The sequence below is a fragment of the Canis aureus genome, chromosome 10, assembly GCF_053574225.1.
Source record: "Canis aureus isolate CA01 chromosome 10, VMU_Caureus_v.1.0, whole genome shotgun sequence".
Classification (NCBI taxonomy): Eukaryota; Metazoa; Chordata; class Mammalia; order Carnivora; family Canidae; genus Canis; species Canis aureus.
The window spans coordinates 42187735-42211795 of NC_135620.1; the positions used below are offsets into that span (position 1 = coordinate 42187735).

Sequence of the window (24061 nt, forward strand, 5' to 3'; positions counted from 1 at the left end):
CCATTCCCTCACCACGTTGCCTCATTTTTTGTCCTTGTCTTGTCAGCCTACTTTTCTACCTCCAAGGCCTCTGCTGGTCCTTCCCTTCCCTCTTGATTTCCTACCCTCCTGAAGGGTGTTAACATTAAAAAAGAACAGTGCCAGTTAGTTTACCAGCAAAAAAGTGGGCTTATTTGGAATAGCATAGAACTATAATCTGCAAAAAGCAAGCGAAGGTGAAACAATAGGCAAGTTTGCCAAACAAGGGTAAATGCTCTTTTATAGAGGAAAGTGGGGAGCTGGAAAGGCTGTTATAAACAAAAAGTCCATTGGAGGAAACTGGGAGTTTGAAATATAGTGGCTTCTCATTGGCTGAGTTGTGACCGATCTCATTGGCTGGACTATTGCCAGGGCAGGAATAAAGACTTTCTTCCTTCTGCTGGGATAGTAGAGTAATATTCATATGCAAAGTCTGTGTCTTCCTGCTGGGGTTGCTACTGGCAATGAGTGGTAGAGCACGAGAGAGAATTTCCCCTGCTAACTTCCCAACTCCATTCTAAATGAGATTTCCATGATTAATTTTCACATTCCCCCTTTTGATCAAGATCTTCGAAAGCATTGTGGATTGACAGTAAGGTTTTCCATATTTAGTGGTTTTGTCCCTCAGTGCCAGGAGGGACCTTTCCTGGGTGTCACGTCCTATTTTCAGGGGAAAGTGCATAGCAATTAGAAGATGTAAGGCCACATCTGAGTTAACAAGGATGGTTAGGAGGAAGAAACTCTTAGGTACTCCCACCTAAAGTTCATACCTTCTCAACATCATCCCAAAGCATTGAGCCAGCATCACCTTATTGGGTACATAATTTTTAACAAGTTTTGTAGGCAACAAAATACAAAACTTAATCATACAAAATAGAAGTAACAGCAATTCCAAATTATCACATGGTTCTAGACCAGGCCACCAGGTCTGCAAGTAGCCAACTGAAATATTTATTGACACTTATCCTGACTTAGGGGAGAGAGCTTTTCCCTATTCAAGGCAACTCCGAAGACATGTGTGCCTTCTGGAAGTATCCACTTAAAGTAACTATGAAAGCAAAACAGTGAATACTCCAAGAGGCCACTGAAAGAATTAAGCAAGTATGTTTGGGAAGATATGGTGCAAGTATAAACATGAAACAATAGCTGATGAACTTTTTGCAAAAAAAGCAAAATTTCAAAGACATTTGAATGCAGTATTGTCTTCTCGAGAGATGACATCTCAAAAGATGTTTGTAACTAAATGTGTTATGGATAATACAGCCTGTAAGTTTATACATTCAGAGGACATCAATCTGGATAAGAATCCAAAGCCAGTTAATAGTTTAGATTAAAGAAGACCTTTGTGAGTTCTGAACCTTCTAACCCTTCAAAAAAAGCAAATGAAAAATTAAACTGTCCTGGGATCATGATGAGGCTGTTTCCAAAAGGCCATAAACAAAATAAGAGGTTCCTTCCTCTTACAAGGGCTTGAGAAATGCAGGCAGGGGCATTGTCTTTCCAGAAAAGAGAGAAAGCAACAGTAAGAAAAAGGTGTACAGGCCTGGCCCAGACATCTTGGGAAAGAGTCTCATCAGATGGCATCTGCTTCAATTCCAGGAAATATTTCCTTTCAGGCCACCAGATGGTATGTGAGTCCAGCCAGGGTTTGGTGCTTCATTTAAATATGTCAGATGAATCTAAGAGTCTATACCCTGGAGTTTGATGGCACAAGGGTTAGTTAGCAGTTTCTGATACAAGTCTTTCCAGTGAGGTAGAAGAGTTTCTCTGGAGGTGTCTTTCTCAACAGAAGTCTCTAGGTTGCAAGATGTGATCCTTAAGGTCATCATCTCCCAGAAGATTGCTCTGTCAAAGCGTGGTTATTTTTAATAGAAGCAATATTAGGCCTTTATGCTATTGAATTATATTTCCTTTTATCAACCATGAGCCAAAGAAGGCAGGGGCCAAGTGTATTAGACAACCTGTGACTCTCTCAAAGGCCAAGAGTCTATGAGTTCCCAAGGGATATATCTGTGATTTAGAAGACCAATGGCAATGCTTTTGGCCAAGGTATTTGTAGGGTCTCTACAGATTTTGCCAACTGAGTCTCAATAGTGCCCTTTAGTACATGTGACTAACCCTGAGGATTGAGGATGGTATGTACAAGGGAAGTATTCTAAAACTGGTCAAATAGCAAAGGCTTATCAAACCACCTGACTAGTAAAATGGGTTCCCAGATAGAGCTAATCTTTTCTGACAGAAGCAGCATTGGCTTGTCTACAGGAGAAAGTTTGGATCTAGTGAGAAAACATATAAACCAAGACTAAAACATTTATCCATGAGAGGGAGAAGGTGTATGATCCATGTGTATAAATACGTTTCCTTGGAATATACTTTGGACAGGTGGGACAAGTGAGGTAGGCAATTTTTGGAGTCTCATTAATTTCTCACCACCAATATTGGCTCATTATTGCCATGATTTTGTCAATAGTCTGATAGTTTAACGCAGATACAGTGGTAAGAATTGGGAATTTTAGATTTTTATTGTCAAGGGCAGATTGTTCTTTGGCCCAAACCAGTATTTTCTTTTTATTGAGCCAACAATGATTAGATTTCCGTATTGCTTTTCTCTCTCTGGGGCCAATTGCTGGATGTCTTTTGTCCATTTTTCCAAATGATGCTGGGAGAGCAATCCCTTTGGACCAGGGATCCAAAGAATCCAAATAGGGATCTGGCTACTGGTTTCCTTGAGAGCAGCACTTTTTGCAGAAATATTAGTGAAGTAGATTACTCTGGGAGTTGAATCTGGAATGCCCAGGGACTGTAATAGCCAAAGCATTAGACAAAAAGCAAAGCATCTAATAAATTTTGGACATAGAAGCCATTTTAAATTTCATTCCCATCAGAGGGAAGGACATTTCATTGTTTCCATAATATTCCAATGTCATGAGTTACCCCAAAGGTCTACCAGCTATCAGTATGGATGTCTGTGGTTTTAGCCTTGGCTAAAGTCAAGTAATGGTATAGAATTCAGTCTCTATGGCTAAAGTGACCAAATGTAAAGGCACTGTTTCGGTGACTTCAAAAGGAGTTTCAAGAGCATATCCAGCATGATATTTTCCAATTTTATCCTTTAAATAAGAACCACCAGTAAACCATGGAAAATCTGCATATGTTTAAGGAGTTTCCTGTACATTGTCATGGGTATTCAAAAGGTAACTTGTCAGCATTAAGCGGTCATGAGGGGTTTCATCTGGATCCAAATATAGACCTTGATTTGAGATTAGATACCCCAAGTATTAAACCTGGGTTTGAGCAAATAAATTTTCTTTGGAAACTTTATGTCCCTTTAAAGCCAAAAGTTTTAACGAGTAGATGCTATCTTCCTGTGAACAGGTTTGAGAAGGAGGGCAAGGAAGCAACTCATCTGTGTATTGTAACTAGAAGAATCTGCAGACAATCATCTATCATCCAAATCAGCCTTTAAGGTTTGTGAAAAATAAGAAGGACTCTCAGTGAGACCCTGGGGCATTACTCTCTAAGTGTATTTCCCTTCCTCCCACCTGAAAGCAAATGGACTATCCTGATCAACTGGAATACTAAAACAGGCACTGCATAGGTTACTTACAGTGAAATATTTACTTTCAGTACAAACGGATGTCCCTAGTGTATGGGGGATGAGAACAACACAGTGCCAAGAGATAACAATGTTATTTATTGCTTAGAGGTGCTGGACAGACCTCCACTGTCAGCCACTGAGTTTTCTCATGGGTACACTAGTAGTAGGGGGGACTAGTGCAGGAGAAAATGAGGCCCTAACACTTTTAATCTTCTATTACCGGCTTGATGCCTTCAAGCACCTTTTTATTAATAGCATGTTAATTATAGAAGAGGTTTTGAGGGATCTATTTGAATCTTGATGGGAAGTGCACTGTGGAATCTGCCAATATCAGGTGAGGATTTTGTTCATAAACAGGATGGTAGCTGATCCAATAAAAATGAATAAAAGATGTCAAAGTGTCGTTGAATTCCCCTGGTTGGCTATTTTGATTATTTCCATCAAAATCTAGAATTATTTCCCCCTTTTGGGAGAAATTCAGGCAAGATACTTTTCTAAGAAATGTCGGGTCATTGAATGAATAGGGCCAGAGGAACTAAGGAGAAGAATGTGTATTTCTCAAAGGGCTTAGACAAAAGGGAGTAGGTTCAGAGACAGGAACCCATAGAAGTTGATTAGAGGACCTCCAACATCTGAACTGTTTTGGTACTTTGAGCAGGGGCTGATTTACATCATTGGGGTTCAGCATCGAGAGTGGAGCTCTGGTGTCAACATGGACAGAGGGAGATTCATTCCCAATCTGGAGACTGGTTTCTCTGAGCATGGAGCACTTAAATTTGTGACAGTTTGTTTTTTCAATGCCCTGAATCTTTGCAATAACAGCAGAAATGAAGAGATTTTCGTTTTATTTAGGGGCCTACATTTGGTGGAGTTGAAAATTGACAATTTTAGTGGGGTTTTGTTTCTTTTAGAGAGGAGGGGGGAGAGTGTAGTGGCAGAGGGAGAGAGATCTTTGGGCTTGGAGCCAGACCAGGGGCTTGATCTCATACTCTGAGATCATGACCTGAGCCAAAATCAAGAGCAGGATGCTTAACTGGCCGAGCCACCCAGGAACCCCTAGCAGTCTTTCTTTTAGGTGACTTATCTAGGTTGTAAGTGAGCTGGTTTGCCAAATTAACTAAATCTGGAATGGTAATTTCCCATTCCATTCTGGTCCTAGCTAAAAGAGAAATATCCCAGTTCAACCAGTTAATAATCTTAGAGTTAAATGCTACCTGGATGGACTCAACATCTAAAGACCAGAATATTCTTCAAAGACTATTTGGAGTTGACTGTAACAGTCATGAACAAATTCATCAGGCTTTTGTGTGCAAGCCTGAATTTTGTTCCAATCAGCAGGCATGGGAAAAGCTATTGTAATTTCTTGGTGGAGCTTTCCAGCCAGTGCTCCACCATCTTGTCAAAAGTTAAGGGTTTGGTTGGGTGCCAGGGTAGCTCATCCCAGTTAAACATCCAGCTCTTGATATCAGCTTAGGTCATGATCTTAGGGTTGGGAGATCAAGCCCCGACTTGGGCTCTATGCTGGGTGTGAAGGCTGCTTAAGATTCTGTCTCTTTCTCCCTCACCTTCCTCCATCCATCCATCCATCCATCCATCCATCCATCCATCCATCCATCCAATTTTTTAAAAAAGTTAGGGGCTTGGGGGCACCTGGCTGGCTCAGCTGGTAAATAGTGCAACTCTTGATCTCAGGGTCCTCAGTTCAAGCTCCATGTTGAAGGTAGAGATTACTTACCAAAAAAAGAAAAAAAAAAAAAAAAAGTCAGGAGTTTCTCTAAATTTCCTTCAGAATGTTCCCTTCTGGCTAGTTTCATCCAATGTTTAGTCTGGTCCTCATCAATAAGCTTGTGGGCTAACTGATATAAATCTGAGAAATCAGGTTGGTAAATTGGAATAACTAGATTAAACTCTTCAGCAAACTTACGGGAGTCGTCAGTCATTTTAGGAAACTCATTAACTATGGCTCACAATTCAGCCTTAGCCTGGGTAACATAAGAAACTTGAGTTTTGTTTAGATCCTCAGCAGACTTAATTTTAAGGAGGCAGGTTTTCATACTTTCAAGAACAAGTAGGGTGAGAAATGGAGGAGATGGGAAGTTTGGCAAAGAGAAGAAAATAGCATGGTGCTGGGGTGGGGCGCTGAGCACAAGTCGGCTGCCACATGCCTGAGGACAAAGAAGATGGGAGATGGGGAAAAAGTCCTCAGGAACCATTTTGACTCCCTTCAATTGTTTGCTGCAGGTATTTTGCAGAGGCAAACTTAGGATCCTCAAAACATCTGGAAGCCTCAAGGTACCTTTTCAGATAGGCATCCCATTCAGGTTTGGGGTTGTTTGTTTGGGAGCCATGGCTTTCTAATTTAATCTTGAGTAAAACAAGTTTGGGAAGATCAAAATTCCCCTTAAAGGCCACTGAAGCTCTAGATTACTTTTGGTTAAATCAGTCCACTTGATTATAAATATGCACACTAAGGAGCCATAGCTTTTCAACATAAAACTGGCCAGAGTCTAGTTGGGCGATTTGGGGCGAGGGTACCCTCAAAGCATTTTGATGACTGGAATCCCATTTCTTAGAGGTTTTGTTTTTTTTTTAAGATTTTATTTATTTATTCATGAGAGACAGAGAGAGGGGGTGGCCAGAGACATAGGCAGAGGGAGAAGCAGGCTCCATGCGAGGAGCCTAATGCAGGACTCAATCCCAGAACCTCAGGATCATGACCTAAGCCAAAGGCAGACACTCAACCACTGAGCCACCCAGGTGCTCCTCTTAGAGGATTTTCTCTACAGCAAAGAGAAAACTTCCTAAACAGGAGAGTTGCACCAGGAGCAGCCTGGTTCCAGAAGGACTCAGGCCAAAGGCCAGCCCAGTTCCTAGAGGAACAATCCAGTTCCAAAGAAATCAGACCAAAGACCAGCAGTTCTGACAGAAATAGTCTGGTTCTGAAAAGGAGTCAGGCTGAAGGCCAAACCAATATCCTCAGAGAAAGAAAACCCCAAGGCCTTAAAACACATCCCAGATAAGGCCTGGAGAGAGAGCTGCCCAAAATCCAGGAGAAATATGACCCTCAGATGGCAGGGTAGAACAGAAAGCAGTGAGTCCAAGGGCTCTGCTGGTACTCACACCTGTTTGCTCACCAGCCTCAGAGTTGTTGGGGGTCTTCTCTAGATCCCACTTCCAATCACTGAGTGATGTTAACCTTAAAAAATGAAATTGCCAAAAAATAAAAAATAAAAAGATAAAATTGCCGGTTATCTTACCTGCAAAGTGAGGTTTTTTGGAGAATGGCAGAGAATTGCAGCCCAAGCAGAGCAAGCTACAGCAAAACTATATAGGGGACTGCCTCCAACCAAGGAAAGGAAGGCTCTTTTATAGAGGACAGGGGGATGTTGGGAAAGCTGTTAGAAACATAAAGTCCATTGGAGTAAACTGGGAGTTTCATTGGCTAAGTTGTGAATGTCTCTCATTGGCTGGGCAGGTGCCAGGGAAGAGGGCAGCCTTTCTTCCCCCTGCTGGGATGGTAAGTTCATACCCATCTGCAAGATATGTCTTGTCCTTTATGTTTGCAAATGGTAAAGCATGAGTGTACCCCTGCCAGCCTCCCAACTCCATCCTCATTGAGATTTCCTTCTGGGATTTTCCTTCTATTAACTTTCACAGGGGTCATGTGGAAACTTTTGGAGTAAGCTGTGAGGAATCAGTCACATTATTTCAGGCTCATGATGTAGGCATCTCCCTATCTTTCCCACATCATGCTGGACACAGCACTGGGCTGAATGTGATGCTGCTCTCAGAGCCTACAGGCTTTCCAGCATCTGTCTGAGAAACTAGGGTACTACGCCAATGGCTCTGATTCTTCTATGTCACTCAGGATATTTCTACGACCATCTTTGTAGTAGAGTGGAGACTTGATGAGGCTAGTCAGCCCTTAGGGTGCAGACTTTAAGCAGATACACCCTGTCAGCATTGCCTGCCTGAAAGGAAGCAGCTCCTTATTTTGCAACCTCCTGTCCTCCCCAAGTCCCTGCCCTGCTTTGTGATTTGGTTTATACCTGGGACAAGAAGTTGGGGGTGGGAGGCAGAGAAAGAAATGGGCTTTGGCTCTAGATATTTTCGTACTATAGCTTCCTTTTAAAAGAATCTCTCTTTCCCCCTATCCTAGGAATCTCCCTGCTAATTCCCGAGACAGGTATGTCTTCACTAACCGACATATATACTAAATTTTCTTTCCCTGTGGCTTATTGTAAAACTCAATCCATAGCTCTCCAAGTTTTGCTATCATGAGAGGAGCCTTGGGGAATTTAGGAATTCTTTTTCCTCCTGACAAAGTGTGGCTCTCAAAACCATGGCCTCACTAGGAACTGGAAAGGCCACTTTGATAGATAAAGGCTGAGACTCATTCTATACCTTGTCAGTCTTACTACAACCAGCCCAAATCTCCTGAGGCAAAAGAATGCCTCTGGCAGGCTAGGAAGAAGGTCACATACAAAGAAATGCAAAAGAGAAAATCACATTAGTATATTTCAAAACTGTTATTTACAGTTCAGGTTTTATTTAAATTCACATACAGTTTTCATTTCTATACATTCTTGCTCCGTGCCATTGTCTGTGATTACTGAGAATTGCTTTTCTTAGATCAATTCACTTTATAAACTAGAGGAGTCACCCACAGAAAACCAACTTAGTATGATAATTTTTGAGATAAGATTTAATTTTGCAATGATGAAAATATTATTTGGGCTGCAGATATAAATAGTTTCAAAAAGATCACTTCTATATTGATCTCATTAAATAACATTATAATCATTAGCATTTAAATCACTTTTGAAGGCACGATTGCTTTTTGGTGTTCTAAGGTAAAAGATTTTAAAAATGGATTAGGCTTTAAGAATTTAAGACTGTATGATATACAGAAAGTGAAGAAGAAAAACCAGCAATGTCTTTTGTAATCACTTTTTGAATAAGGAAAGTCCAAAACAAAAGGAATAAAGTTAAAAGAAACAATCTAAGCACTTAAATATCAACTTACCTAAAAGTTATTGAATTACAGTGGCTGTTTAAATAGACGAAGATAGCTCATATTGTGCATTTACATAGCTGAATAATGGTAGGAAATGCTAGTCCCAAAAGAAAAATGACGAAAAGATTCTTTCCTTGCATAATCGGTTTCTGATGAACAAAGAAAAAGGGCTTACACCTCAGATTGCTTTACTCCCTATTGCCTTCTCAATGTTGAAATTCTGTCATTTGAAGGGAATTAGATAAAAAGACCATAAAGATCTTTATGATCTGGTTCTAATATTCTATAAACCCATGATTTATTCCATATCTCAAATATGTGTTCTCTGTAAAAACTGTTTCTAGAAAAGCCATCGGCTGTAAGCGATGTTAATGTTCTTACTTCCTTATTCATGCATTGGTTTATATTTTCATTCTGCTGTTTGTATATACTTTCCACAGATTTATTGTGTGCTTATCAAAAATATTTTTGCATGACCTTGTGCTAAGTGGGCCCTTATTAAGATATTTGAGAGAGAGAATGAATTTAGAGACAAAAAGCTATGGTCTCCAACCTCAAGGTATTTTCAAATGGCTGCTTTTTTTTTTTTTTTTTAAAGTATGCTTAGAAACAGGAAGAAACAGTTTCAGGAAACAAGAAGTTTTCAGTCTGAAGACCAGTGTTTAAGTCTAGATTACTTCTCTGTGATACTGGACAAGTAGTAATGTCTCTGAAACTCATCTCCTTTGTTTCTAGAGCGAAAGTCATATTGCAGACCCTAGCCTGCTTCTCATGTGAGGATCAAATGAGATCACCGTCAAGCTTCAGATAAGAATGAGGCCAGGGTTCTGCAAGCCCAGCAGATGACTTCTTCCAGCAGTTTAAAGGTAGAGCCCTGGATACAGCCTGTCAAATTTGGTAGAAACTTATGGAAGATGGAACAGGTGTATGTGTTGGAGTGCAGGGGTGGCAGTGGTTGTGATGGTTGGAGAAGGATCAGCTCTGGTAGACAAAGGAATTTTGAAATGAATGAAATAAAATTCAGGAGCTAGAACTCCGGCAAGAATGTTCAGCACATGTTCTGAATTGGGAAGGAGTCATAGAAAATAAGTAGATGGCCGCACTTAGGTGGCTCGGTGGTTGAGCATCTGCCTTTGGTTCAGGTCGTGATCCAGGAGTCTTGAGATCAAGTCCCTCATCAGGGTCCCTGCAGGGAGCCTGCTTCTCTCTCTGCCCATGTCTCTGCCTTTCTGTATTTCTCATGAATAAATAAATAAAAATCTTTGAGGAAAAAAAAAAGAAAAGAAGTGGATGGTTAGGATGGAGACCACTGTGGGGAGGAACAGAGGCAGATTCAGAAGTGAGGAGGGCCTGATAGGGGCCGGGTCAAAAAGCCAAGGTTAAACCCAGGTACGAAATGGTTGGTTCTCTAAATAAGGATTGGCTGGACAGAAGCAGGAAGTGGAGACAGGTTTTCTTGGCCGTGTTGGCCTATTGTGCAGACAGAAAAATCTGATTTCCTTGTCTCCAGCTAAGGGTATTAAGCGTAGGCAAGGATTGGGTCTTTTTAGGGTGCAGCAGTAGGGGAAAACAAGATGGCTAAATTGTATTATTAGCACATTAGGTACCAGGGTCAAGGGAAGATAAAGAAAATTACTTCACGTCATTGCTGAGGCTAACCCTGCATTGAGATTTAGTCTGTTAATTTATAAAGTTTATTAGCCCAATATAACCACATTGAAATGGCCACTCTTAAAATTCATAATGATTATTCATTAAGAATAATCTTTACTGCATATGTTACTTTTAAGGCCATTGTGAAGATGGTTAGTTCTTTTATATTGCTGGTATAAAAGTCTTATCCCATATAGCTTGAGACTGCTTGGGTGGTGTCTGTTAGCCTTCCTGTAAGAGAGGACAAATCCAGTCATGTGCTGGCCCCCAACACCTGAGACTTGCTTTAGGGGCAGGGGTGGCACTGGATAGAGGGCAAATAGAATTCAGCCAAGGAAGAACAGAAAAAAACTGCAGAAGCACTCAAATCAGAGAGTAGCTAGGTAAGGGAGCCACCAGGAGGCAGAGATTTACAACAAAATTTGGGACTGGTCCTGATTCATCCTGATGATCCTGTGAGCTAGGCTTGCCTTTCTAGGGCTGGCTGATCTCATCCCACATTTCCAAGAGGCCAGAAAGGAGCCTTAATTTTAAAAAGATTTACAAATCCTTTCTCTATAAAAACAATAATCAATTAAAAAGAAGACAAGAGAGGAGGAGGGAGGGAGGCAGAATTTAAAAAAAAAAAAAAAAGAAGACAAGATTATAAATCCATTCATAATAGTAACAAAAGTAAAGATATCTAGAAATAAAGAAGAAAGATACAGATTCTTAAGAAGGAAGCTATAAAATCTTATTGTAGGATATTTAAAAAATGAAACAAATGGAGAAACAGACCATGTTTTTAGATAGAATCCTTAATAGCCCCCAAATTAAAATTTTCCCAAATTGATCAATAAATGAAAGGTAATTCCAATTAGAATCCTAAGGAGATTTTTTTTATTGAATAAAATACTCTTAAAGCCCATACAGAGAAATATTTAAGAATAGCCAAGAAAGTAATTAAAAAAGAGGAATATTGAGAAGGATTTGCATTACCCGGCAATAAAATACATCATAAAACACTATATTGGTAGAAGAACAAACGACAAAACAAGGGAAAACAATGAAGGTCCCAGAAATGGATTTTAACATATTTAGGAACTCAATGTTTGACAAAGTTGAAATTTCAACTCAGTGGGAAAAGGATCACATATTTACTAAATGGCTGGCACACCTGGTTAATCTATCCAGAGGGAAAAAAAGATGAAACTCTATCACATACCACATAAAAATGTAAATTCCAAGTGGATTAAAAAATTAAACGTAAAGAAAAAAGCCATAAAAACAAGTTGTAGAATTTAGAAGATGATTTGGACAACCTAGGTGTTAGAAGAGCTGTTCAGTCAGGATTATAGAAAATGTTTTTGTGTGGCTGAAGGTATCAAAACAATGCCAACAGATTGAAACTATATTTGTTAATGTGATGAACTAACCTTATACTGGGCTAAACCCCACACTAAGTCATGATATATCATCCTTATTAATAGATTCATTTGCTAATATTTTGTTAAGCTTGAAGTCTACTTTGATAGTAATACAGTTACATTAGCTTTATCACTTATAAGTGTCTGCTTGGTATCTCCTTTTCCATGCTTTTCCTTTTAGCCTATTTTTTAATTTATATTTAAAGTGTGTCTTGGGACACCTGGGCGACTCAGTGGTTGAGGTCTGCCCTTTGGCTCAGGGCATGATCCCGAAATCTTGGGATCAAGTCCCACATCAGGCTCCCTACAGGGAGCCTACTTCTCCCTCTGCCTGTGTCTCTGCCTCTCTCTCTCTCTCTGTGTCTCTCATGAATAAATAAATAAAATCTTTAAAAAAAATAAAACGTGTCTTTTGTAAGCAGCATATAGTTGGGTCTTGCTTTATTACCCAGTCCGACAATCTTTGCCTTTTAATTATTTAGTTTACACTTAATGCAATTATTGCTAATGGTTGGGTTAATACCTGCCATCTTTTGCCTTTTCTAATTGCCCTGCTTAATCTTTTTTTCTCCTTGCCTGACATTTTTGGAATTACCATGTACTTTTGGGGATTTCATTTCATCTCCTGTATTACCTTTTTGGCTCTATTTTTGTTTATATTTTAGTGGTTGCTTAAGAATTATCATATATATCCTTAACCTATGATAATCTACATTGGATTCATATTATATCACATCACATGTGTTGTAAGAAACTTAAAACGGGATTATTCCCTCTCTTATTATTTCTGCTATTTCTTTCTGTCATACATTTTACTTCTACATACATGATAACTCCCACAATAAGTTGTGTGTGTGTGTATATTAGGGAGTCAATTCTCTTCTAAATAAATTTAAAATGAGGAAAGGCCTTTGTATTTACTATATATTTACCATTTTTGTGATTCTTTATTTCCTCACATAGATTCTTATTGTCATCTAATACTATTTCTCTTTATCCTTAAGAACTTTAAAAACTATTTCCTGTAATATAGGCCTTATAGTAATGAATTCTCTGTTTTTTCTTTATTTCACCTCATTTTTATTTTTTGAAGATTTATTTATTTTAGAGAAAGAGAGATTGTATGTGCAGTGAGAGGGGTAGAGGGAGAAGGAGAGAGAATCTCAAGCTGATTCCATGCTGAGTGTGGAGCCCAACATGGGGATTGATCCCATGACCCTGAGGTCATGACTTGAGCCAAAATCAAGAGTTGAATGTTTAACCAACTACACTACCCAGCCTCCCTTCACCTTATTTCTAAAAGATGTTTTTCTATATAGAGAATCCTTGGTTAATAGGTTGTTATTGCTATTTGTTTACTTTTGGTACTTAAAAAATATCCTTTTGTGGCCTTCTGGCTTACATTGTTTTGGTGAGATGCCATCAGTAATTCTTATTGTTTCCTGTATGTTGTGCATCTTTTCTTTATTATTGCTTTTAAGACTTTATCTTTGTATTTCAAGGTCTGAAATAGTCATGACTGGAGGGTTAGAATAGCCCTTCTAGGGCATGACCTTTCTTGGGTCTCAGCTAAATAACCATGGTATTTAGTGAGGTCTTTCTACTCTAGGTGGTTGGAACTCCAAAATCCTCCTCTGTTGGAAAAGGTCTGGAATTTCTGTGTGGTGTACAGCATTCAGTAGCTGTTGACAGCCAGGTATTGCAGACCCTTGCCCTGGCAAAATGCACAAGGAGATGCCTCTGCAAACATTTGGACCTCTATCTCTGCACATAGCTCTCTTGCCCTTCCAATTTTTTTTTAAAGATTTTATTTATTTGAGAGAGAAAGCATGAGCAGGAGGAGAGGCTGAGAGAGAGGGAGAAGCAGACTCCCTGCTGAGCAGGGACCTCCCCCCCACAATGAGGAACTCGATCCCAGGACCCTGGGATCACAACCTGAGCTGAAGGCAGACACCTAAGTGACTGAGCCACCCAGGCACTCTTTTCTCTTCCAGTTTTTTATAGGACAGCTCCCAACCACTTCAGGCAGCCTCAAACTCCGATCTCTTTTTCTCTGCCCAGCAAGACTACTACTCTCTGGGATTTACTTCCTGGTACCACAATTTGGGGAGTGCCTTCAGGCAAAAAACAAGTGTGAATGTGTACTTCATTTTGCTTGTTTTTAAAAAAGTTTTATTTATTTATCTGACAGAGAGGGGGAGCACAAGCAGGAGGCAGGGGTGGGGATAAGCAGCAGGCAGAGGGAGAGAGAGAAACAGGTTCCCTGCTGAGCAGGGAGCCTGAGGTGGGGCTCAATTCCAGGACCCTGGGATCAAGACCTGAGCTGAAGGCAAACGCTTAACAGCTTACCCGCCTGAGCCTCCCAAGGACCCCTGCCTGTTCTCTTAAGAATCATAGCTGCACATTGTCTCTTGTCCAGTGCTGAAAACAATAGATTGATGTATTTTGTTGAGTTTCTGATGGTTTGTGGTGGGATACTAATGATTTCATCATGGGCAGAATCAGAATCAGCTATACAGGCTAGTTTTTTACATTACTAACAACTTAATCTTCCATCACAGGAATTTAAAAGAAAAAGTAAAGATTTTTGATAGAAATTGTTGTAAAATATAACATCTATTTCCCTGACTTTTTAAAAAAATTATCTATTCATGAGACACAGAGAGAGGCAGAGACACAGGCAGAGGGAGAAGAAGCAGGCTCCACGCAGGGAGCCCGATGCAGGACTTGATCCCAGGACTCCAGGATCACGCCCTGAGCCAAAGGCAGGCACCCAACCACTGAGCCACCCAGGAGTCCCTATTTTCCTGACTTTTAAAGTCAAACTTTAAATATAATGTAACCCTTTACCAAACACTTAGTCACAGTTACAGATAAAGCTTATTATATTATGCTGTCCACACTGACTCCTTTAAGAGCTCTTGGAATGAGGGGGAGCTGGCATATATGAATGAATCAATGAAGGAATGAATCGCTACCATATTTTGCTTAGCATCTACCTCCACATGAGTGTTATTCCTTTTCCTCTGCATTCTCCCTTCCTTTTGTGTCTCAGCTGACCTTGGGAAACTGAAGTTGTTGCTGTCTTATTTTAGTTTATGTACAGTATGAAAAAGAAATCTACTCCTCAAATTGCAATTATTTAGTGTCTCCCAATACTTAATAAAACTGATTTTTGTTTTTATCTACTGTTTAGAATTATCTCCTCTGTGGCTACAGATTATCAATCTGTTGAATATTTCCACTTGCTTTCTGTATTCAGTGGATATATAATACTTCTGCCAATTTTCAAAGCGGAGTTTAGAGTATTTTCAACTCTTTGGCTTACCTTCCCATTCAATTCAACAAACTGGTGTGTGTCATGGGCCAACTTTGTGCCATACAAGGTGCTAAGGGCTGGTGTTTCAAGGATGGACAGGTGTGTTGTGACCCTTCTGTAAGTGAAAAATCATGACAATGGCTTCACTGGTGTGTTTCTTGCATAGAACCTTGGTATTATTTTTGCAGTTTTGTTCATACTCTTACCATAGCCCTCTTAAGCCCACATAGAGTGTAGGGCTGATTATGAATATCAGTTTGGATGTTTCACTACATTTCAATATTTCTTACTTCTACTGTTATTATTTTTTGCTGTAATGCAATTAGATTTTATCTAACTTTTGTGAAACTTATGACTCAGTGCAGATGTGATATGTAGAAGACTTAATATACACATACACACGTATGTTTATTACTTCAGTTCTGTATAAAATAATTTCAGACTGTCTTGAAGCCCTTGGTGTAAAGATTTGTTCATATTAAACAGAGACTAAGGTGTGTATGAGTGAAGGTTTGGGAGCTTTGTTCTAATTCTGGCTAGGAGGAAGCCTTAAAGCAAATCATTCACACATTTTGCTTCATATGTAAAATGAAGTAAAGAAACTGCCTTATGTTTATGAGAACTATAACCAAAACAAGATCAAATCATTATATTAATAAGTAGAATAATCATGAGGATAGCTATATATATTGATGGTTGAATTGCTAGTCTCTATTCTGAACACTCTATTCTGAATGTGAGTTAACTCCCTTGTTCCTCCAGCAAAGCTATGATGGATAGAGTATTAATATCTCCATGTTACAGATGAGGAAACTGGAATGTAGATAACTTAAGTAACTTACCCGGAATTAACGCTGCCAGCATGCCACCAAGCTAAGATTTCAACTCAGGCCAATTCTAGGGATTTAAAAACTACCTTTACACACAAAATTGCTTTTTAGATGCTGAATTTAAGAATGTGCTTCAGAATTCTAGAAGGTGCTATCTACTAAACAAACAGAACACTGGCTAGTCTTTACACTAATCTTAAATTCCAGCCTGTGCTCCAGAGGATGTGTTTTCCCCTACAACTTAATTTAATTACATCTGAAGCTGTTCAGATACCCATCCATCACCATCCCATTTTCTGGGCAGCTGTCATATTAAAGAAATTGAATCTATCACCCTCAAGGCACATAAAGACACAACTAATATACTCCTCTTCCTGGACTGTGCTTTCACTCCAGGTGTTGCCTTATCTCTCCCCTTCCATTCACAGCCAACTTGGCCTGCCTTTGGACCCTATCTTCCTGGGCTTTCTCCTTCCCTTGGCGTTATTAACCACTTCTTGCTCTTTAAGCTCTCTGTGGTCCACTGATGTCCTCTGCCTCTAGCCTAAAGAGATTTCCCCCTCTCTGTATCTTCTTTCTCATTTCAGGCTTTACACTGACCATGTCCTAGAGTGATTTGTGTGCATACCTCTTCTTCATACTTTGAGCTTTCTGAGCCCTGGAATCTTTGTACTGGCTCCCCACCCCACCCCCAACCTGGCATGATGCCAAGAGAGGAGTAGCTCCCCCTGAAACGTGTTCAATGTTCTTTGAAATAGCTATCATTAAGAATATTGGCAGGTAACCCCATAACAATTCCTTGGGGTTGGTAAAGAATCCTATTCCAGGAAAATCCTGAATATCATTATCAAGGGAAGTTTTTCTCCACATTTGGGAGACTATGCACATTTTAAGACCCACGGGTAAGAGTGCTGTGAAGACAAAGTGATTAAATTTATTTAATAAATGGAGCTAGGATACTATCTTGAGCAGGAGAGGGAAGGATCCTCACATTCTCATCTCTGTTCTTTCTGAACTAAGGCTCCTTCTCTCTCAGAGAGGAAACATGTTCAAAAATTCCTTTGAGCATCAGAAATATTCCGATGGGAAAACTATTAACTTTTCCAAAAACATACTGTGGTGAGATCTTTGGTGATTAGATATTTAGCATTTTTTACTTTGGTGATTTGACAGCTATACCCGAATGTGATTGATTTCATCTTTGAAGTGTTTGTGATCTCACTGTCCCCACCTGTGGGGAGGCAGGAGTGCAGGCAGGGGTGTGTAAGCTTAGCTCCCTGAGGTCTATCAGCATCCAGGAGGGCTTATGCTGGTTCGACTTACCCTTTGTTGTATCTGGGAAAATATCCACAATAGTGCTGTTTGGGTATTGCTGAAGGTGGATATAATCCCCACAATGTTAGAGTGTATTTTAAAAGATGATGATTTTTTTTAAAGATTTTATTTATTGAGAGAAGGAGAGAGTGCACACAAGCAAAGGAGGAGATTTTTATTTATTGTGAGATGGAGACAGAATCTCAAGCAGATTCTGCACTGAGCACAGAGCCCCACACGGGGCTTGATCTCACAACCCAAGATCACAAACTGAGGAGAAATCAAGAGTTGGACACTTATCCTATTAGCCACCAAGATAATGTTAATGAGGGAAGAGAAAAATCTTTAAAATGATAACTACAACAATATATTGTCTAAAGTATGTTAAATATCATTTCAAAAATAATATGAATACAATAGTTGAGTTGCAGTTACTACCAGAGATACCTTTTAGGTAAGGAACTCATCGCTTTACACTCTAGTTTCCTCATCTATAAAGTAATAGTTCTAACTACTCAGCATTGTGGTGGGGAATAAATTTGATTTTGTTTGGGGTGTGTGTGTGTGTGAGTGTGTGTGTGCCCATGTGTGCATGCAGACACACACACACTTGGCACAGTGCCTGGCACACTATTATAGCTGAAATTCAATAAATTTTTAATTAAAATACATAATTTGCAAAGTGTGATACGTCCATTTTGGTGCTAAGATATTTTTGCTACTAATTAATAAGAATTGACATGTTAACTCTGTATAACAAGTAAGTATCACCTCAACCTGATGGAAGCTATAATGGGATGAAGATTGTCCCTCTTGAAATAAACTTATTGGGGGATGCCTGGGTGGCTTAGTGGTTGAGCATCTGCCTTCTGCTCAGGGTGTGATCCCAGGGTCCTGGAATTGAATCCCACATAAGGCTCCCTGCAGGGAGTCGGCTTCTCCTTCTACCTGTGTCTCTGCCTCTCTCTCTGTGTCTCATAAATAAATAAATAAATAAATAAATAAATAAATAAATAAAATCTTAAAAAAAAATAAACTTATTGGTTCTTAAATAAATATGTTTAAGTTGGTTAGGTTTTATTATGGTTTAAAAAAATCTAGAGGTAAATAATACAAAAATAATTTTTTGAATTGGCTTAAATATGTATTTTTTTGTAGGGGTTTTAAGATTCACATTATATTCAACATATTTTTATATTTCTGTATATGATATTTTTACCATATGTTTGTATATGGTAAAGTATTTTTATATATGATATCCCATTTAATCTCGCTCATGAGTAGGAAGGGTAGATAATATTGATAAGGTCTTTAGGCTCAAGGCAAATGAGCCTCAGAGGGATTGTGACTGTCCAGTCACATAGTAAACGGTGGTCAAGACTTGGTACTTACTGAAAGCTGGATTTTTTGAAAAAGATTGTATGTATGTATTTATTTATTTAGAGAGAGTGTGAGAGTGGGGGAAGAGGCAGAGGAAGAGGAAGTGAATCTCAAGCAGACCCTGCAAGTGCAGAGCCCAACCTAGAGTTCAAACTCATGACCCTGAGATCATGACTTGAGTAGAAATCAAGAGTTAGACACTCAACCAACTGAGCCACCCAGTTGCTCTGTGAGCTGGATTTTCTGACCCAAGTCATGTGCTCATTCTTCCTCACTCTGCCTCTGTTGTGATCATCAGTCCTTGGTTTTGAAACTTAGAAACATGTATATTTAGGCACATGCCCCTAGGATTTTAATTAGCTCTTAGTTCTTAAAAAACAACTTTTAACATATTGTCAATGATTTTTTTAATCTAATAACCAAAGACATTTCCAACTGTTGCTCTGACTACATTTGTATTTCTTTGAAAATTAGTTTCGAAGATATGGATCCCAAGGCATTGTGTATAGAATTTGTAAATGTCTTCTGAAATAATATTTTTTAAAAGATCAAATTAACGTTACTTTTATTTTACTGCTGAATTATATTATAGTCTAAATCTTAAATCCTGTAGAAGTGCCTATGTGGCTTAGTTGGTTGAGCATCTGCTTTCAATTCAGGACATGATCTCAGGGTCCTGTGATTGAGCTCTGCATCAGGCTTCTTGCTCAGCAGGGAATCTGCTTCTCCCTCTGCTTCTACTACTCAATTCTCTCTCTCTCTCAAATAAATAAATAAATCTTTAAAAAAAACACTGAATCTTAAATCCTATAAATCTATATATGGCATATATTCTCTATTAAACACACTGACAAATAAACAAAAGCTTTCAGAGCCTTTAAGAAGTGCCACAAGCTGTTTCTGAGGCAGCACACGACTTTTGATGTGCACACAGGAGAGGTGTTAACTCTTAACTTAGCAACAGGAACATTTGAAAGGTGGAAGCACTAAGAGACCACAAAAACCAGTTGATTACTCCCATGGGTACCATCTCTGATTAGTGGGCTTTTCTGAGACTGTTTTTCTCTCCACTCAAAACCAAGGTAAGAATGATGCATATTCTCTATCAGTGTAGTGAGAGAGATGAACACATAGAAAACTGATTGTGGGAATGTGGGAGAGCATGGTACTGCAGGAGAAGTTTATGATCAGTGAGAGGCCACCACTGGCTACATGATGAGTTGGGTCAATGTGTGGACACTGAGCAGAGTGGACCAAGGTGACAGTATTGGCTTCCTAGGGCTGCCAAAACAATGTATCACAAGCTAGGTGGCTTAAAACAAAAGCAATGTATTCCCTTCCAGTTCTGGGGGTGAAAAATACAAAATCAAGTTGTTGGCAGGACTATCTTCTCTCTGAAGACTATAAGGGAGGATCCTTCCTTGCCGTCTTCCTAGCTTCTGGTGGCCCCTAGCAAAGCTTGCTATTCCATTAACTTACAGATGCATTACTCCAGTCTCTGCCTCCATGTGAACATGCCTCTCTATATGTCTGAGTCCAAGTTTCCCTGCATGAATCGTGATATTGAGAATGTGGCCCCATGTTTCACATAAACTTGAAGATGACACTGATTTAATAGACATCAATGATTGATAATTATCACCGATGGGCTTAAGTGGAAGACAAGAAGTCTAAGAAAGGGAAGCAACCATCCTCGGGGGCTTTACACACTTGTCAATGTGCAGAGACACAGTAAGAGGGCATCTCAGAAATTCCTGCTCCACCTTTCTTCCCTTCCCTCATTTTTTCTTAGCCACTACCATCACTTTTCCCATGCTTTTCTTTGTTCTCATTCTCTTACAAAATCACATTTGACATCCAAAATATAAGATAGGCATGCTCAAGATTGGGATGATGGCTAGGGTGCAAGACATGTTCTGCTCTTGCTCAAGTTTAGGACTTACTGAGAATCGAAATTGCCACATTTTTCATCGCTGCCACAATCTTCTTTGTTGGCTGATAGTCCTACTATCAAGACATTCTTTCCTTCGGCATTGTGAAATGATCTTAAAGATAGTTTAACATGACTATTTTCTCTGTTAAATGAAGCAGTCTGAAGATGATCCTTTGCACAGTTATAAGAACACTGAATTTAGAAGATTTGATGGTAAAAATGAAATAAAAGAATCATTTAATTTTAAAATAATGTTTTACATAGAATCATCAAATATATTACTATTTTAATAATAAATATTTAGTTGATTTTAGTAAACTAATCCATTAAATGAATATTTGCAAATGATAAGATTTTATTTATTTATTTGAGAGAGAGAGCACAACTGGGGAGGATGGACAGAGAGAGAGGGAGAAGCAGACTCCCTGCTGAGCAGGGAGGATCATGACCTGAGCCCAAGGCAGATGCTTAACCAATTGAGTCATCCAGGCACCCCAAGAGTAATTGATAAAATTATCAATCCAGAAAATTGACTGACAAGATTACCCTAAATCATAGAAAGAAGAAAGAAAAAGTTGCTTAGAAATATCACACTGGTTTGAGGAGATATCTAAAATGATACTAAAAAATAAATAAAAATTAAAAAAAATAAAAAATAAAATTAAAAAAAATGATACTAGCAATCAGCTCCAAATTAGTTATGTGAATGACCTATTGGTCCTGAAGTCTTCTGGTAAGCTGCTCCATGAACAAAAAACACCTTTGGTTTTCTACATGGATGACATCCCAGGTACAGTTACTATACTTTTGGTCTTGCAAATAGTCATGGATCCCTTGGAAATAATTCTTTATTCTGAGTCTGCAATCCTCCCTCTGTGAGGAGGAATGATCCTTCTGCCCAGTTCCTTGCTCCAGGCATGCCTCTGTCTTCTCTGTTTGCTGATAAAGTCCACTTAGGAGTTTCTCTACATGCTTTCATTCCATGGAGATTGGGAGACACTGAGGCTGAAAGTGTTGAGGACCTGCTGTAGCATTTCTCGGATAGCTGGGACAGCACTTTCCTTTGGAACCTGGTCAATATTTGAAACCTGGAGGAATCTGAAGTTGCTTCTGTCCTTGAGACATCTCAGAGGAAATCTGCCTCCTTGGTTTTCTAAATATTGCAAAATCTCCCAGTTATTCCTCCTTTGAAAGAGACAGTCCAGAGAACAGGCAGTACTAGAAAGAAGTATCACTAAGGCTCAACCTGGCAAGCTCCAGCTGGTCATGGTAGCCCATTCATAGTGTCACTCCTTCCTCAGAGAGAGCCAGGATATGGATCACCTCTGGTTGCACAGATTCTACATCTCTGAATTTTTATATCTGTGGAAGACTTGTTTTTGTACATCATTTCAGAGTCTTGCTACTTTCTTATGGTCTTTTCCACTATCTGTTTATTACTTCTTAATAATAAACAAAACTTTGTAGTGTCTTTGGATGGTGATGCACATTTCAATTTTAGAATTGTGATAGATTCGAACTATCTCCTATGAAGGACCAACAATCAGTTAAGTGGAAACAAAGCTGTGAATGTCCTTGCCTTAGTTTACATTTTCTATTGCATGGCCCATAGTGGCTTTCCTTCCTTTAGGTATGTTGTTTGTCCTTGTTTCAATCAAGAATGACTCTTTCTGGGTAAAATGCTTGTTTAGATATTTGGGATGGTTTTCAAGGCTTTGTTTTAGCTAATTGTGCTTTATCACAAACTTGTATGTCAGAGTCCTTCCAATAGGTTTATGTACATTGAGATTTTTGTTAGTTGTTTTTTTTCCTTCCAACAAAAACCAGAATTGTGGAATGTGTGAAATATGTCTTTGGTCTCCTAGCCCCTGTTTAATTCTGCTCACCTTGTTCATACTCATGATACTCCTCTTTTCCTCTTTAGGTAGAAAATCAGAGTGATGGAGAGTACCAGTGCTGAAGCCAGGCTGCCAAGGTTTGGAACAGATTTACCCCCTTCAATCTGAGGCAGCTAATATAGCCCTCTAGGCCTCAGTTCTTTGCTGATTCATGTTAAATGCTTAAGACAGAGCTTGATGTACTCTGTGTTTGAAGAATGCCATTGCTTTTAGGATTACAAGTACCATCACACCAGCCTATTCTCAGTTCCTGCATGTGCTGTCAACTCTTAAGACTCTAAACACTCTAAAGCTGCTAACAGTTTCCATTTCTCCTTCTAATTTTATTGAAGATGGGTCATGTGTAGGATATTGTGTTAAACACTAGGGATACAGAAACAAGAAAGGAAAGAAGCTAGCACTCCTGCCTTCAAGATGCTCATATCTAGACATTACAAAAAGACCACGAAGGGAACAAGGAAGTCTAGTAGCATGATAATAGCCATAAAATATAATATAGCATGATGAGTTATAATAAAATTCTTCAGAAAATTCTAGAAGGAATCATGTCTTTGAGAATGAGGAAGGTAGTGAAAAGCCCTGGACATTCTTGAGAATACTTAGTTCAACAGGAAATGAGTTGGAGAACACCGTCCAGGAAGAGAGACAAAGACATTAGCAAAGGCATGGAGTGGTCCATGTTGGAAAGTCATGGAGAGATCCACAGGTGCAAGAGAGGGTGAATACTGTTTGGTGCCTGGAGATAAGTCCAGAAATAATTGCTTGGTGGCAGAAAACCCTTCTGGTTCAAAAGAATGAATTTTTACTGGAAGAATTTCTAGTTCTGTAAATGTATTTTGAGGCATGGAGAAGGCTCCAGGGCTTCTCATATCACAAATGACCACCTAATGGTCGAGGTTAACTTTGACAAGTGCAATTGCTGAATTATCTGGTTTATAGGGGTTTAAATTTGTTTTGTCTTAACCATCATTTATTGACCTAAAACAGACCTTCCACCTAAGAACCTCTTGGTGCTCAGCTCAGTCACATTCTTTAGCACTTATTCTACTTATGATTGTTGGTGGCAAAAGCTTAGTTTATATTTGTCTAAAAATGTCTCTCTTTGTGGAAAGCATATCAACAGATGTTTGTTGAAATAGTTGAATAATGGATTAAGTTAAATAACCAGTATTTTTTAACTCATAAGGATCCTTTTAGAGGTCAATTTTGAATATTCTAAGCAAATAAACTTAAAAATGCTATTAATGTATTAGCCCAATAACTAGCATATTTTTATTTCCTTGTCCCACTTTTTATTAATTTTTCTTTCTATTTCTTGTAAGCCATATTGCAAGATTTTGATTGCCTTTAAAATCCACTTCGTGGGCAGCCCTGGTGGCTCAGCGGTTTAGCGCTGCCTTCAGTCCAGGACATGATCCTGGAAGATGAGTTGTTATCTAGTCCACGTCGGACTCCCTGCATAAGCCTGCTTCTCCCTCTGCCTGTGTCTCTGCCTCTCTCTCTGTCTCTCATGAATAAATAAATAAATTCTTTAAAAAAATCCGCTTTGTAACCTAAGGATGAAAATGTAGGTGAAGCACAAAAGGACTATATTAAATATTGGTTAATCCATATTTATTGGTTTTATTCAGCTTTATTGAGGTATAATTGATAAATAACATTATAAGATATATAAAGTATACAACATGATGATTT

The 24061-nt window shown here is 39.1% G+C and overlaps 1 long non-coding RNA gene across 1 annotated transcript; it reads left to right on the plus strand.

The window, feature by feature from the left end:
* The first annotated feature begins 53 nt into the window (after positions 1 to 53).
* On the plus strand, positions 54 to 22728 carry LOC144321669 (uncharacterized). Its single transcript, XR_013387264.1, has 7 exons — positions 54 to 610; positions 3394 to 3485; positions 5858 to 5908; positions 7092 to 7133; positions 7776 to 7802; positions 9369 to 9499; positions 22393 to 22728. It is a non-coding gene; the product is annotated as an uncharacterized LOC144321669 (long non-coding RNA).
* Positions 22729 to 24061: the final 1333 nt, after the last annotated feature.